Genomic DNA, 18,064 nt, shown 5'->3' with positions numbered 1-18,064 from the left:
CCTAACGAGTTGAGCTTATCAATTGTAACTGCTGTCTCCCATGTTATGTTAGCACACTGCAGTGAAACTGGAATGCTCTCTCCAGGGCAAAGTTTATGGAGAGCCTGGGTTGTTCAAACATCAGGATCCCTCTCTCGATCTCTCTAGTTCAGTCCAAAGGAATGCAAAGCACTATGTTTGGCACTGGCTTCATTGCAGGTGTTGTCAAAAGTTGACCTGTTTAGACATTAGCCTCTGGATTCCACTCCAGATTTACTCCCTTAGCCTTCACCTCTCCTCAGGCCCAAGGTAACCACAAAGGCACCATAGAAAGCATCCTTTCTGGATGTATCACAGCTTGGTATGGCTCCTGCTCTGACCAAGACTGCAAGAAACTAAAAAGGGTCATGAGCGTAGCCCAGTCCATCACACAAACTAGCCTCCCATCCATTGACTCCGTCTACACTTGCCGCTGCCTCGGGAAAGCAGCCAGCATAATCAAGGACCCCACGCAACCTGGACATACTCTCTTTCACCTTCTTCCATTAGAAAAAAGATACAAGATTCTGAAAAATGTACCAACTCAAGAACAGCTTCTTCCCTGATCCCATTAGGCTTTTGAATAGTCCAATCATTGCAGGCTTGGAGGGCCGAAGGGCCTGTTCCTGTGTTGTAATTTTCTTTGTTCTTTCCAGAAGGGAAGGGGGTTTTAGTTCAGTCGGGCAGCATGGTCGGTGCAGGCTTAGAGGGTCGAAGGGCCTGTTCCTGTGCTGTAATTTTCTGTTCTTTGTCCTTTATATATTAGGCTGATCTTTCTCTTCACCCTGTATTCTGCACCCTATCCTTTCCATCTTCCTATGTACTCCATGAACGGTATGTTTTGTCTGTACAGCGCAAGAAATAATATTTTTATCCTGATACATGTGACAATAATAAATCAAATCAGAAGCAGTGGAGTTATTTGCCCATAGCCGGGAGTTTGGTTTATGAGTATCAGGGCGTGTCCACATGCTGGTGGGTCCTGCACACTGCATGTCTGGGGGTCAAAACCCCTCACGTTCCTCTGAAGCTTTAGCTTGGAGGGGCTGAGGGACCCAGTTTTCCTGTGTCGCCACAAGGAGGCACAGTTGAGGACTTGTTGATGTAGAGGCTGTGTACCGATAGGCAGAGACTCACACATTTGCGTCTCTTTTTTCTCATTGCTGCGAGCCAGTGGTGTGGGCTGAAAATGAGAAGCAAACTAGCACACACACACATGCGGAAAGCGTGCTCACTCACTCTCTCTTCACCGCACATCGGACACATCACATCCACCTGTTGGACACATATACCTAATTTTATTAAGACCTTGTTTATTTAACTTAATTTGTTCTAACTCGGTCCCTGTCCTCTTCAGAAAGGAGTTAGAGAGAGTGGCAGTGTCAGCAGATGGTGCATATCAAACACTGCCTTGCATTTTCCCCCGGCGATGGTTCCGTGTGCTTTGCCGAGACTGTAGGAATAGCCGTGTGGTTACCGATAAGTGGACAGGATGCCAATCCAATTGGTCCTGCGGTGACTCTAACCGATAAATCACTGAAAACCAACCCTCTGGCTATCGAGGTGACCCGGCGGGAAAGCCATCGCTTTCTTAACCTTACTGTCCAGCCTGTTTGGGGTGCCCGTTTACATTTGCACGCTGTTATAGCACTGAATATGTCAGTCACATGGGGCAGCAACAGTTTGGGGTTAGAATGAGCCTGTTTCGGTAGATATTCATTAGTTTGCAATCTGGATTAGTGTTCTCACTGCCCCTTCCCCGCCAAGCCTTCCAACTCTATCTCTACATTAATGTGTCTCCAATACACAGGTTAAAGGAGGCGCCTTCGCACTTGTTTTACGGGCTAAACTAGTTGAAGACTGTAATTGAGTCTGGTTCGTCAAAATAACACGGATTTGGAGACACTCCAGGATTGGTGTGGATACAGACATGATCATTATGAATGCAATAAGACTTTCCTTGTCATGATTTGGGTTTTATTAGCTAGACGTTCTTTTGGCAGGGGGCTGGTTAATATCTCAATGTGGTTTAACCAGAAAAGGTTAAAAAAAAAAGCAACGCGGGGACCTGGTGTAAAGGGCACATTGTGTGGTTTTAGTGAGACGACTTTAAAATAAATCGTCACCTTCAGCAACAGAGGCGTGTGGAGAGAGAGAGAGAGGCTTCACATCGTGCTGCTTCTTGTATCATCTGGAAATAAAGGGAGTGCAACTTTGTGAGAGCAGCAATTGGCGCTCACTTACCAGAGGAGAGCACCGTGTGACTGAAATAAAAAATAACAAGGAGGAGTCTGAGTAATGTGAATGTGTGTTTGTTTTACACACACGGTGAGAGTTGAGGGGATGAAGATGGTGGGAAGTTTGCTGGCGGTGTGACAGAGCAGGGAGGAGATGTGAAGCCAGCTCGAGCCCACCCTCAGCCTGGGCGCCAAATTCTCGGCGCAAATTCTTTCCCCCTGAAGTTCGGCGATCCCGGTGGATTTTTGCTTCCAGCGCCTGTAATCTTGCGACAAATTCAACTTCCATCCTGAACTTTTGTTGGCGAATGGGGACCGTACAAACTTCCTAGGATTTAAGAGATATATATTTTATATAGAGAGGGCGAGCTAACCAGAACTGGAGGTAGGTGTGGAAGATGTTCGACCAAGTTAATGTTCGATGGTGAAGCGAGATTGCTGATTTATTCTTCTGTATCTCGCTGTGTTGTTGTGTGAATGTTAAATTGTAGAATCCCTAGAAGAGGCCATTCGGCCCATCGAGTCTGCACCCACTCCTTACCCAGGCCCTATCCCCATACATTATTCATGGCTAATCCCCCTACCTACACATTTGGGACACTAAGGAGCAATTTAAACTGGGTAAATGTGGACACTATATGGGGGGGGGGGGGGGGAATGGTTGTGTGAGAATGAGTGAATGTGGCCTCAACTGTTAAACATTAACACCCCAGGATCACCTCAATCTTATTCCCCTCTCCCTCCCCATTTGTCTCTCAATCTATTACCGCGGACATTCCCTCCCTGCACTGACACCATGTGAAAACCACGTTGCTCTTGGTGACCTGTGTTGTGCCTCCAAAGGGAAGATGTCCTCAAATAATTGCCCCTTGCTGATGTGCGATTGAGAATGGTGTCCCGGTAACTCCAATACAAACAAGTAGTCAGTCCCTCATTACAATCTGGCGGGAGCCGAGGGTAAGGGTGAACTGAAGATGGCTGGCTGGCTGGGAACACGTTTCTTGGGCTGTAGTTGGAGTTTGATTCCGGCTGAGGTCAGTCAGTGACTGGGCGGGAAGTCAGTCGCATTGCTACCTCTTGATCGGCTTCACGTTACTCTGAGCTTTCGCTCCGTGCACGGGCTTGGATATGTCGATATTGGCAGCAACCAGTAGCTTCAATCCTTCCCTTCGAGAGACTCTCACCCACTTACAGGGTTAAAATCCCCCCTTTTTTTAGATTGGCAAAAATCATGTTCTCGATAGCGAGCCCCCCCCCCCCCCCCCGGTTCGGTCCTGTACTCATTCTGTTTAGACTGTGACTGAGATACAAGGCAGCTGATCAGCAACCTGAGGTCTCCATTGGGAGCAAATAGTAAGTGTCCTCAGTGCTGTGATTCCCATCCCCAAGGGGCTCAGTGTGTCTCTGCTATCTATACTTTCATTATCCATTCTGTCAGGGGATTACAAAATCTCCTGGGTAAGTGTCACCTCACCACCTCCCAGGACCTTATGTACCCAATGCCACTTCCCAAACAACCACCCTGTTTGGAGCTGCACGGCTCTGGGTTGGGTGCTGTCTGGGACAGAAGGTCCTGAGCTCCAGCCCCACCCACTTCTGGAGACTTCAACACTGGATCTATCGACAACACCGTGCCGTGACTGGGGGAGTGCTGCACTGTCAGAGGTGCTACTGGCCAAATTGAGGCCTTTCTGCAACTTCTCCGCTAGATGTAAAATATCTCCTGATGCTAGCAGAAGAGCAGGGGCTTTCTCTGTCCAATATTCTTCCCTCAACTAACATCAGTAAAACAGATAATCTGGTCAGTTATTACTGTTTGTGGCTGCTGCTTCCCAGGACATTTAATTGGCTGTGTAAAGTTCATTGGGTTACCCTGAAACTGTGACAGGTGCTATATAAATACAAATTCTTTTCTTTTTCATAGAATATACCTTGTATTTTACTTAGTTCTTTATTTCCAATTTCTATTACTTCAAGTATTGGATTTACATTTAAATTGTTACTTGTAGCAGGAACTTTGCTTTGATAGTTCACCTAAATCACATTCTCATCACAGTACTGTAACTGTTTTCTCAGAGTCCACACAACCTAGACATTCATGCTGGAGCCAAACCGTAAAGGATTGGCACAAAACATTAAACCATCTTAGTCTTTCTTTGACTGCAGAAAGGGGCAGGTTCAGTGAGCAGTGCTAATGGATCTAGTTGAGTATTTTTGGTGCCATGGGTTCTGAAAGATACTGTCAAAGTGGCAGTGAGTTTTTTTGGGGATTTTATTCTGCTCAGTTGCCCAATTTTGCATGTTGGAGATTTGGACTCTGATAAGAGGTCAACGCTGTGATCGCAAAAAGGTCACTGGTTTTGTTTCCTTTTAAAGCAAGGTAGCTCTAACCACTAAACATGAGGGGAAATAATAGTGAGGCAAACAATGAGGCTTTGCTGTTCGGTGCCCTTTTGTGATATTGGGCAATATGATCTGCCTTACCATATGTAAATATAAAGAATCCAGAACACAGCAGGGCCACATCATGAAGTGATTTGGTTAAATAAAAAGGTTATTTGTCAATATAACTTAAAGGGCAGTTTCACCCAATTTGTTTACAATAATTTGTTACTGGAAGGTCATTATGCTGCCCTGAAATCTTTACAACTACAGTGTTCTGGAATGTAGGTTTATGCACCATCTCATTCTTTTGGAAATCTTGGGTGGGATTCTCCCAAAAAAATTCTAAGTGTTGAATTTGCGTAAAAACTGGAGTAAATCCCAATGGTTTTGTCAGTGGGACTTTCAAAATGAACCTCCCTCACTCTGTGCACTGAATTTAAAAAACTGTGGTCAGGCCCTATTCCTGTTGGAGAGTCCAGCAGCACAGCGCTGAGCGAGCCATCGTCAGCATGAGATCGGCACATGAGCAATAGCCCTTCCCGATTGCTGGCCAACTCAAACGCTGGCCAGCCCCATGACCCAGCCTGCCTCGATTTCCCCCACCGCCCGACCCCCCACCAGTCCTGATCTTCCGATTCCACCTCCCCCCCCGGACAGTAATTGGACAGCCCGATTGCTGTCCCCCTTCTCTCTGTCACCGCTGAATGCGAAGAGCGGCAGCAGGACTTTCCCACCCCCATCGATCTTCACCCCCCCCCGCCCCTATAGGCATCGCCCCTGCTCTGGCCCCATCCCTTGGCATTGCTCGATGCCCGGTGGTTAGTGCCATGGTGACCCCTGGGCATTGCCACTTTGCCCCTTGGGCTGCGCCAGGGGGCAGGCTGGCACTGCCAAGCTGGCAATGCCCGGGGGCACCTCCCTCTTGTCCCTCAACCCCCTGGGACATCTTTTGAATTGTAGTCAGTGTTTATAATTTAGATAAACTACCAGTTAAGATCTAGCCAGTGTAAATATCACACTCTTTAAAAACGGCAGAAACAGAAATAGCTTAGTGGGTTTGGAGTCGCCCGCAAATGCTATTGCATGGGCCCAATATGATAGATAATAGCACAGATAAAATTGGTTGTTTAGACACCATACATCCTCTGGTATTTTCCTTTGACATGTGTGCATCCTTTTGAAAAGGTCAGGAAGTTTTCTTTTCAACATACTGTATATCATTTTGATACTTTCATTATTCTGTTCATTATTTTTGTTTAAGAGGAGCAGCATGGTTGCCAATTATATTTTGACAATAAAAGACAGAGCTCACATTTTTGCAGCACCTTTCCTAACTTTAGTGTAGCCCAAAGCACTTCACAGATAATGAGTTACTTTAAAAGTGATGCAGGAAACATGGCAACCACTTTACACAGCAAGATCACACAAACAAAAATGTCCACTTGAATAGCATTTGTGATGTTTTTTTGAGAAGTAAATGTTGGACCAACCAGAAGAACTGTTTTTTTTTTTCAAAATAACATCGTGGAACCTTTTTATGACCACCTGAGAGAGATAATGGAGCTTTGGTTTGGCGTCTTCACTTGAAGGAGTGCACCTCAGACAGTGCAGTGCTCTCACTATTGCGCTGGAGTGTTGGCCTACAGTGCGTGCATGTAGGAATTCTATCAGGCCACTTGTTGAATCCAGTTTTAAGGTGTCTCTTCCACCTCAAGCAAAGGTCTGGTATTTTATGGCTGTAGATGTTTAAAAAGGAAGATGGTTACTCATCCTGATGAAAGGCTGACGTGTAAAGTCTCAACTTCTCTGCCCAATCCACGGACACAGCTGTGGTGTTGCATGATTCCAGTGTTTATTTTTCAGGTTTCTGGCAAGGATAAGTTCTTTTTATTCTTCTTAGACTCCAGTTTGCTTTTGAAGTTTTTTTGCAATTTGAATTCGTTCAGCTTGAGCCTGTTTGGTCGACTCATGCAACAGAACAAACTGAAGCTCTGTAGGGAAACTTCAATGAATGGGTGTGTTATTTCACCATTGTTATCTTATGGTACATTTGTTTTATGGTTGTTTGAAGGGCTTGTAGTGATAGCAATCCCAATTTGGTACCATAATGATCTTTTGCATCCTAGGTATGTGTGCGACAGCAGCAAAGAATGGTTTATACACAGACCCATGTTGTACCAACTGCAGTGTAACTGGAAGCTGGCATCTCGCCACCAGATCTTCATACTTACACTGGGTAGTGTTCACCTGTGACTGACTGTTTTAGCCCGAGCTAGTATTGTTGAAACATACAATTGCATGTTATGTAAATATAAAATTTTACATGGGAGGTTTTCCTTGTTTACTTATCTGCTTTATTTTCACAAACAAATGATATTTTTTATTCCTTTGCGGGATGTGGGCTCCGCTGGCTAGGCCAGCATTTATTGTCCCTCCCCAGTGACCCTTCAGGAGGGGGTGGTAAGCTGCCTTCCTGAGCTGTTGCAGTCGCTGAGGTATAGGTACGCCCACAGTGCTGTTAGAGAGGTAGTTCCAGGATTTTGACCCAGTGTCAGTGAAGGAACAGTGATATATTTCCGAGTCAGGATGGTGAATGACTTGGAGGGGAACCTCCGGGTGATGGTGTTCCCAGGTATCTGCTGCTCTTGTCCTTTTAGATGGTAGTAATCTTGGGTTTGGAAGGTGCTGCCTAAGGAACCTTGGTGAGTTCCTGTGGTGCATCTTGTAGGTAGTACATCTGACTACCACTGTTTGTCAGTGCTGGGGGTATTGAATGTTTGTGGAAGGGGTAGCAATCAACCGGGCAGCTTTGTTCTGAATGGTGTCAAGCTATCTGAGTGTGTTGTTGGAGCTGCACTTATTCAGGCAAGTGGAGAGTATTCCAGTACACTCCTGACTTATGACTTGTAGATGATGGATAGACTTTGGGGAGTCAGGAGGTGAGTTACTCACCACAGGATTCCTAGCCTTTGACCTGCTTTAGTAGCTACAGTATTTATATGGCTATTCCAGTTCTGTTTCTGGTCAATGGTAGCCCCCTGGATGTTGATAGAGGGGATTCAGCGATTGTAATGCTATTGAATGTCAAAGGGCAATGGTTAGATTCTCTCTTGTTGGAGATGGTCATTGCCAGGCACTTGTGTGACACGAATGTTGCTTGCAACTTGTCAACCCAAACCTGGATATTGTCCAGGTCTTGCTGCATTTGGACATGGACTGCTTCAGATTCTGAGGAGTTGCGGATGTTAGTGAACATTGTGCAGCCATCGGTGAATATCCCCACTTCTGACCCTATGATGGAGGGAAGGTCATTGTTGAAGATGGTTGGACCTAGGACACTATCCTGAGGAACTCCTGGAGCTGAGATGATTGACCTCCAACCACCACAACCATCTTCCTTTGTGCCTGGTATGACATCAACCAGCGGAATTTTCTCCCTGATTCTCATTGATTCCAGTTTTACTAGAGATTCCAAATGCTGTCCTGAAATCAAGGGTAGTCACTCTCGCCTCACCTCTTGCATTCAGCTCTTTTGTCCATGTTTGAACCAAGGCTGTAATGAAGTCAGGAACTGAGTGGCGGTACCCAAACTGAGCATCCGTGAACAGATTATTGCTTAGTAAGTGCCACTTAATAGCGCTGTTGATGACCCCCTCCATCACTTTACTGGTGATCGAGAGTAGATTGATTGGGTGGTAATTAGCCAGCTTGGATTTGTCCTGCTTCTTGTATACAGGATATATCTGGGCAATTTTCCACATTGTCGGGTAGCTGCCAGTTTGTAGCTGTATTGGAACAGCTTGACTAGGGGCGTGGCATGTCCTGGAGCACAAGTCTTCAGTACTATTGCCGGAATGTTATCAGGGCCCATTGTGTTTGCAGTTTCCAGTGCCTTCAGCCATTTCTTGATATCACATGGAGTGAATCGAATTGGCTGAAGATTGGCATCTGTGATGTTGGGAATCTCTGGAAGAGGCCAAAATGGATCATCCACTCAGCACTCCTGGCTGAAGATTGCTGCGAATGCTTCAGCTTTATTTTTTGCACTGATGTGCTGGGCTTCTCCAACACTGAGGATGGGGGTCTTTGTGGAACCTCCTCCTCCAGTGAGTTGTTTAATTGTCCACCACCATTTACGATTGGATGTGGCAGAACTACAGAGCTTAGATCTGATCCGTTGGTTGTGGAATCGCCTCGCTATGTCAATTATTTGCTGATTTTGCTGTTTGTCACTCAAGTAGTTCTGTGTTGTAGCTTCACCAGTTTGACACCTCATTTTTAGGTATGGTTGGTGTTGCTCCTGGCATGCCCTCCTGCACTTTTCAATGAAACTGTGCTGAACCCCTGGCTTGGTCATAATGGTAGAGTGGGGGCTATGAGGTTAACACTATTTGCTTAAGACAGAGTAGAATTGATCAAGTGCATGTTGATCAGGGAAGTTTGTACTCTAAACTGTAGTACACACCAGGGTAAAGTTATCACACAACATCTGAGAGTATGAGGACTGCATATAAATCCATTTGCAGTTTTGAACTGCATTGTTTAATCAAACTATACATAAATATGAAAAGGAGACAGGAAATGATCAATTGATGCTAGACGGCAAATTTCACCATTAAACATTAAGACTCCATCCCCGTAAAAGACAATAAAATAGCTTCGGCAACATCTGTTGATTCTATGCTCCTGAAACAAACCCGGAAAACATTCAACAGGTCAGACAACACTTGCAGAAAACAAAAATTCACCTTTCAGGTATAGCCCCTTCCTCTGAGCTATTTCTTTAATTCTCTGCCCCAAGGCAGGACTGACCCACATCACCACAACCTTCACCACATGTAGAGCATGGAGGCAATTCCCGAATCCATCCCAACTGGAACAGGGAGCAAACCCCACACCATTGGCACCAATGTGATCTACACTGGTAATCCAGCCAACTGAGACAACTGCCCCAAGAGGTCCAAGTTGGTGTGACAATGTAGATTTTTACATGTATGCTATAGCCTGGAGCTATGGAGAGTGGTGGCAGAAGCTCTGACTTCTTTTCATTGCATGGTGGAGCAAGGATGTCTTCCACCATTTCCTGACATTAACATATATTAGAAGGATTTACAAGTTCACCTTCAATCTGTTTAGCCACATTATGACGGCATCTTACTTGGTCATTAAGTCCTGGGATGGGACTTGAACCCGGAACTTCTGGCTCAGAGGTAGGGACACATCTACGGCAGCACATGACCTCCCACTCCTCTGAACTAAGGGGCGGGGAAGGTGGGGCTAGAATCTTGGGTCAATCTAGGAAAAATAGAGACAGAAATCTTCTCTGACCCTGAAAAATGTCAAATGATGGTGAGTGAAGTCATAGTCCATCCAATTCATGTAACTCAGGATACCAAGAAGGACAAATGCAACAGACACCTGTGAACACTACCACTTGCAAGTTCCCCTCCAAGTACACACCAATCTAACTTGAAAATGTATTGCAATTCCTTCACTTTGTCCAAAATCGTGGAACCCCCTCCCTAACAGCATTGTGGTTGTGGCAGGGAGGAGGTCAGCACCATAGACATACATCCTCGAGAGAGATAGAAAGTGCAATGCAACTCTGCAGAATTAACTTCATATAATATACCCAAAACTTAAGATCAGGAAAAAAATTCTCTATATATTATCCTTGTAAAACTGTCAATGTCAGACTTCTATTTATTGACTATAGCTCAGCCTTCAACACTATTATTCCCAGGAAACTCATCTCCAAACTCCGTGGCCTGGGCCTTAGCACCTCCCTCTGCGACTGGATCCTGAACTTCCTAACTCACAGATCACAATCAGTAAGGATAGGCAACAACACCTCCTCCATGATCATCCTCAACACCGGTGCCCCACAAGGCTGTGTTCTCAGCCCCCTACTATACTCCTTATACACCTATGACTGTGTGGCCAAATTCCCTTCCAATTCGATTTTCAAGTTTGCCGACAACACCACCATAGTGGGTCGGATCTCAAACAATGATGAGACAGAGTACAGGAATGAGATAGAGAATCTGGTGAACTGGTGCGGCAACAATAACCTCTCCCTCAATGTCAACAAAATGAAGGAGATTGTCATCGACTTCAGGAAGCGTAAAGGAGAACATGCCCCTGTCTACATCAATGGGGACAAGTAGAAAGGGTCGAAAACTTCAGGTTTTTAGGTGTCCAGATCACCAACAACCTGTCCTGGTCCCGTCCCCCGCGCCCCCCCCCATGCCGACACTATAGTTAAGAAAGCCCACCAATGCCTCTACATTCTCAGAAGATTAAGGAAATTTGGCATGTCAGCTACGACTCTCACCAACCTTTACAGATGCACCATAGAAAGCATTCTTTCTGGTTGTATCACAGTTTGGTATGGCTCCTGCTCTGCCCAAGACCACAAGGAACTACAAAAGGTCGTGAATGTAGCCCAATCCATCATGCAAACCAGCCTCCCATCCATTGACTCTGTCTACACTTCCTGCTGCCTCGGCAAAGCAGCCAGCATAATTAAGGACCCCCTGGACATTCTCTCTTCCACCTTCTTCCGTCGGGAAAAAGATACAAAAGTCTGAGGTCATGTACCAACCGACTCAAGAACGGTTTCTTCCCTGCTACTGTCAGACTTTTGAATGGACCTACCTTGCATTAAGTTGATCTTTCTCTACACCTTAGCTACGGTTGTAACACTATATCCTGCACTCTCTCGTTTCCTTCTCTGAACAGTATGTTTTGTCTGTACAGCGTGCAAGAAACAATACTTTTCACTGTATGTTAATACATACGACAATAATAAATCAAATCAATGTATATGAATGAGTCAGATTCCAGAATCTGAACAAGGTTACAAACCCCATTAAGGTAAATGTGAGAAATTTCCCAGATTGTAAAGGATTGATGCCCTGTAAACAATTTTAATCTTGTGGATTTATAAATATAAACCAGGGTGGTGAAGATGTGACAAAGACAGCCTGCCAGTTCCATAGTGAAAACTGTCTTTCACTGTCTTTGCAAAAATGTGCTATTTGAGTCCTGAAGAAGCCAGTTCGCTGGGACTGCTTCTCACTGACTGACTGAAGGAAGTATTGTTAATCTCAAGACAGTTATAAGGGTCCTGATATATATACATATCACTACAATATTACACCACTGATGCCTGTTTCTGCTCTAATCTGAATTTACAGCCCGACTGCTGCTAATGTCAAAGACACAAAGTAGTTACCTTAATTACTGTCAACTTGAATCACATCTCCTAGTAACGGCAAAGAAAACACTTTCAGCTAATCGGGTGGTTTTGCTCTGTAAAATATGGAAATTGGTTGTGTGAAACAGGCATTACTACGCTCCTCCAATAAAAATCAGGTTTTAAAATTTAAACAAACTCTGTTAGCCTGCTGAGCTTCCATCATGTTTTAGAAATGGACTGACTGTATCTTGTTCATAGTTTCAATCATTATGAGTTGCTTTGGAAGTGAAAAAATGGCTCACAGTGTTCTTGCATGTTTTTCAGTTCTGTATGTGCAGCCCAATCTTGTTTAATACCAAACAAAACCAGCAGATATGGCTCACCCTTGGGTTCCAGTGAGAATAGAACCAATACTGCCTTCAGTGCAGCAGCAATTCCACTATGCTCGAACACTCTCCTTATGTTCCCTGTCCTTCAATCCTCTGTTCGTGCCTTTTCATTGTTTTCCTCCTGTTTCATTCACAGCCCAACTGTCAGTCAGCAGTTTGGATGCTGCTGATGCAGTTTATAGTTCATTTTTCTTATCTGGAAAACTAGAGCATGCTATGGAGGTGGAACTATCCCAGCATGCATTGTGGCAGTGAAAGCTCTCTATTAAAACTACATGACAGGGCTCTGCAAGCAGAGATTCCGACTGAGTGCAAGATTATTTGCTGCTTTGTGAAATATGGGTGGTCTAGTTGGGCCTATTTGGTTCCTGAAAATTGAGGTGAAACAGAATGATACAGACTATCATGATGTTTTAGATAGATAGATAGAGGAGAAAATACTGCTGTCACTTGGTGTATCCTCCTGATGATCTGGTAGAAGTTCTAAATCCACTATGGGTGGGAAAACATAATGACTAAAAGTCCTCTCAACCGTACTGATTTCCTACAACACATGAAGACATCTTATTTGGAAAAATGTACTCTGTGTAGCGTAGAATGCCGTGTGACAGAAAGAACTTGCATTTGAATAGTACTCATTACGTATCTTGGAATATTCTTTAAGTACTTGCCATCAAGTGGGTTTTTGAAGTGTAGCCTCTGTTATTATGTAGATAATCTCCATGTAGTTCATTTTTTAAAAAAAATCCTATTGGTAACATTCATTATCCTATCTGAGACCCAAACAGAACTGGATTTGATTTCCTAGAAGCTGCTGGAGTACACTAGTGTTTTTTTTAAATGGGCCAATTAAGCAACATTCACTGGTGAGAAAGCAACAGATTCTGCCCCGGGGCATAATCTATTCTTTTAGCTACAGCTGCATGATTTGAGAATTGTAAAGAAGTATCATCCTTTATTCATTTCTTTGCTGTTTGGTAGGAACATTTCGACTGAACTGGTCTTACATCAGTTCACCTACATGTTGGTTCCAAGTTCTGAGATATCTTCTGGGAGAAAAAGCAGTCAGCACATTGTTCCCAATTAGCTTTTGTGAAATCAAATCCAGTTTTGTATGGGCACTTGGTTAGAAAACCGACCTAAGTTTTGGTTGTCACTCATTCTGGGCATGCCAAATGTGTTTTGAAAATCAAATTAATGAGACATATTTCCAAATGCAATTTATATATTGTTCAAAGTAAATCAGGATTGGTTTTAAATGAACAGTGACTTTCAAAAATCACTGTCCAGCACAGAATGCAACTCCTGTTCTCACTAAATGTGTATTAATCCTACTGAATATGCTTGTTCTGGGGAAAATAGCTGTGCATTTATCTGAATTGAAGGGTTCTTTCCCTGGCTATTTTCATGATTGGAAGCCTATGCTTTTCAAGGGATTTAAGCCCCCTGACAATTCCCTCGGACCTGTCATTACATCATTCCCCTTTCCTTTCATTCCTGAATTTTCTTGTCATCATCTCAGAATACTCATCACTCACTCTCATCGCTGAACATTGCTTACTCACTCGTTTGGGGTGGCACAGTGGTTAGCACTGCTGTCTCACAGCGCCAGGGACCCGGGTTCGATTCCTGGCTTGGGACACTGTCTGTGTGGAGTTTGCACATTCTCCCTGTGTCTGCGTGGGTTTCCTCCGGGTGCTCTGGTTTCCTCCCACAGTCCAAAGATGTGTGATTGGCCATGCTAACTTGCCCCTTAGTGTGAGGGGGACTAGTTAGGGTAAATGCAGGGGGTTATCGGGCAGGGCCTGGGTGGGATTGTAGTCGGTGCAGACTCAATGGGCCGAATGGCCTCCTTCTGCACTGTAGAATTCTATGATCCTATGTTAGGCTGCTTGGATTAGTGACTTTTTATCACCTCCTTTGTAAGTCCAAATGAATCACGTTTGCTATCATCCTCCTTTTTGTTCTCAATATTTCAAAAAATCTAGCATTCAGCCTTTTGTTATAATCCTGCCCAGAAACATCAGTGTTTTATGAAGCCCCCCTGGATATTAAGTTTTGCACTTTGAATGTGGCTAGGATAAGCATGATATGTTTCACATCAGGTATGATTCAAATGACCCACTAGGAAGCTTTTAATTTTTTATCAATTATAAACAAAAACAAAACAACCACAATAATGTATAACCCTTAACAAATATATCTTAAAATATTACAATCAAGCAAAACTTTCCATAGACAAAAACCCTTTCCACAGATTTAACACAGAAAAGACTAATGCGCACATGGTACTTTGGATGAATGCTGCAGTTCTCTTGAGGCACACACAGACAAGGTTGGTTGATGTCCCAGAACATCAGAGAGAGACTCTGGTCGAGCCACCAACAGCAGATTCTCTACTCCAGGAAAGCAAGAAGCCTTGCTTTCAGCTAACCAGCAGAATTTCCAAAACCAGGGAGAGAGAGAGAAACACTTCTTTTCAGCTTGATGTCCCTTCTAAACTAAAACTGCTGCCAGCCAAACAGAAAATGAAATCTTAAATTCATTAGGAAGGAAAAAAACCTGTCCAAAACACATGACCTTCCCTCCTAACAACGTAGGGTGATAAAAGATCCCAGAGTAAAATAAACAAACCCCATTTAAGTCGCAATTAAAGGACTTCTACAAACAACTCGGCAACAATGAATTAAGCTGAGGCTGTGAAAGCTGCAGAGAACATGATTTAAAAAAAAAATCTGTTAAAGATTCACTAATGTCATGCACTCCAGGTATGATTCAAATGACCCACTAGGGAGCTTTTATCAAGTAAAGTTTATTTAAGAATACAGTTAACACATAGGAAGAAAATTAGCAATAACTTTTACCAATTACAAACAAGAAAAAACCCCCCAAGATATTGTATTAACCTGAGCAGCTACGAATACTGTTCCAACACAACATTCTTACCAACATATGTCCTGGTTTCGTTTTAGCACAGAAAATACATATGCTCACCTGATGCTGGATCTTGCTACTTTGCAACACCTGTTGTGAATTAGTCCTTTGGACGGAGAATTAAAACTCTGACTTCCCTGTCCTGGAGCTCTCAACACCCCTTGAGATAGAGATAGAGCCACTGCTTGTCTCAAACCACCAACTGCAAAATTTTCACTCCAGAGAGGCAAGAAAGAATGCTTCCAACTAGCCAACAGAATTTCCAATATCAGGGAGAGAAACAAAAACACTCTTTGCAGTCTGGGGTCCAACTGGTTCTAACTAGCCAGCAGCCAGAACTGAAAGTAAAGAGCTCTTGTAAGAAAATAAAACTCTCCCACCTGACAGTTCATCCTCCCAACAATTCAAAAGGGTCATAAAACTCCAGGACAGTGCATTAGGCCCAAATTAAAAATAAACAAAAGTCTATTATATGACTCTAACAACTAAAAGATGCCAATACAGACCTCGGTGCCAATAACAAAAAAAAGACATGCTTACAAACTGCAGAGAACATGCTTAAAATACATTTCTTAAAGGCACAGTAGCGTCACACTTTATACAGGTATAGATAATAGACAGTGACACCATTCTGTTCACAGAGGTGGTTCCATTCTTATCTATTCAATCACATCTAGAGAATCACTGGCAATGGTTTCTCTTCTTATGCCCTCTCTCTCAAGCCCCTGCACATCTGTCCATGGCCACCCTCGTATTTCTCATCCAAATTGATGCCCTTTGGCCTAAGGTAGTCACCAACAAATATGATAGAAATTCAGGAGAAACTCTGTTCCCAAATCCAGGCCCATCTTTAATGGAAGTACAAGTGTGAATCCCTTACCCAGTTAGACCTTAGGGCAGCTGAAGTCAAGATGGGGTGATTTGAAATCAGTGAGTTATATGAGGGCCAGAATGGGACAAGTGCTGGGAGGAGTGAGGCCATGGAGGGATTTGAATTCCTGGATGTGAATTTTAAAATTGAGGTGTTGCCCGATGGATCAAATGTAAGTTGAGGAGGACTGGACTGAAGGGTGAAAGGAATTGGGGGGAGTTAGGATATGGACAGCAGAGTTTTGGATAAGCTTTTGATGGAAGATGGGAGGTCAGGCCAGGTTGCATTGGAATAGTCAACCCCATAAGTAACAAAGGGATAATGAGGTTTTTCTCAGCAGGCGAGCTGAAGCAGCCAGAATCAGGTGCTGTTCTAGAGATGAAAGTAGGCAGTCTTAGTGCTGGATTGGATATGCCTACATGTGACTCCAGATCCGCACACAGCAATGTGGTTGACTCTTAAATGCTCTCTGAAATGGCTGAACAAACAGTCCAAAGGGCAATTAGGGATGGGCAATAAATGCTGGCCCAGCCAGTGCTACCCACATCCCCTGACTGAATTTAAAATAAAGTTGACCCTTCATTTCTTTACTAATTGATATATCATTACAGGTTAGTTTGTTCTTGTTTTGTTGATGGGCTATTTCTCTTGATCACTATTTTCGTTATTCTTCCATTTCTTTCTTTGTCAATAATGTTTTACAGTGAGAAATCAGGCCCTCCTGATTTATTACTTTAGTCTTTGTCGTAGTTATACCCTTCGCAAGCTTTGTCTTAAACCGTAGTATGTTCTGATCGATTTTGCGGAGATGTTCCCCCACTCTTACTTTTCTCATCTGTGATCATTGATAAAGATTTTCTCTTGCAAAATCTTCTAAAGGCTAAAAGTACTGGTTCTCACTCTCTACAGAGGTCAGGTGCACAGTGAGAAAGCAGCCAACTCAAAAGCCAAAATTCTCCTATCTAGCCCGCCATGGGAATCATAGTGGGCAAGACAGAAAATTCAGTGAACCATTCAAAGGCCCACTGAGCTTGGGCGGGAATTTCCAATCTTGGGTCATGCGTGGCCAGAGGATCCCGCCCAAAGTATCTTGAAAGAAAGAAACAGCTTAGAAAAATATTCATCAATTATTTATCACATTGCTTTCTGTGGGACTTGACTCTGTTTAAGCTGGTGGTGGCATTCCCCACAGTACAATGGTGCTACACCTCAAAACTATTTCATTGGTTTTAAACTGATAGGACATTAGTGCATGAAAGATGTAATATGAACACAAATTCTGTTCTAAAGTGGAAGAATAAATATGAATGAACAAAACTCGACCAATCATGTTTAAACAGTATAGTGGGTATAGAATCCAAGGGTCATAGGCCTGATGACCATCCTTTGTTATCTTTAAGATGTGGCAAAGCAGAGATTATGACAGCCTGTCATCCCTATAAGGAACATGCAGTGTTAGAATTGATTCAGAGTTTGCCAGTAAAGATGGATTTAACATTTCAGTGTAACATTTATCACCAACTTTTAAGAGGAGGGAAATGAAATGAAAACTTTTTTTGAAAGGGGGTATGCTTAAAAGGAGCTTTGGTGTGAGCTGTATGCATTAACTCAAGGCCCAAAGATTGGTATATTTGACTTCCTTATTTTGTCACATATAAAAATTTGAACGTTTCTTATCTCCCCAATGATCATTGCAAAAATCATTTCCTTTCTGTTGCAACTTTCACTCAGTTAACTCTGGAATATGGATTTTCTCCAATAAAAGAGCTCCATTTGTGATTTCCTTCTTCCCTCCAGTTTTTCTCTCAATGTTGAGCATTTGTTGGGCCAGTGTTCCATTGGCGTGTGCACAACTTTGGTCTTTGTCATAGTTATTTTTATTGAATAATTGCACTGTATGGAGAATCGCGCCAAACTGGTTACTGGCCTAATGCACACATTCTGAGCCACACTCATTAGAGCGGTAGCTTTGATATTTTTGTTCTCAAAAACAAATGCCAACCCATTCTGAACTGGGGACCCCTAGTAC

General features: G+C 43.5%; 1 protein-coding gene across 1 annotated transcript in view; it reads left to right on the top strand.

Moving 5' to 3' along the window:
• Positions 1 to 2,154: 2,154 nt before the first annotated feature.
• cpne2 (copine II) overlaps positions 2,155 to 18,064 on the top strand; it is a 242,180-nt gene continuing 226,270 nt past the window's right edge. Inside the window, exon 1 of the mRNA XM_078211019.1 lies at positions 2,155 to 2,640. The gene's annotated coding sequence lies outside the window, so the exon portion shown is untranslated. The remainder of the gene's footprint in view (positions 2,641 to 18,064) is intronic.

This window comes from Mustelus asterias, chromosome 4 (assembly GCF_964213995.1).
Source record: "Mustelus asterias chromosome 4, sMusAst1.hap1.1, whole genome shotgun sequence".
NCBI classification, from domain to species: domain Eukaryota; kingdom Metazoa; phylum Chordata; class Chondrichthyes; order Carcharhiniformes; family Triakidae; genus Mustelus; species Mustelus asterias.
Note: the sequence above shows the minus strand (reverse complement) of the source record. Positions and strands in the feature narration are given on the sequence as shown.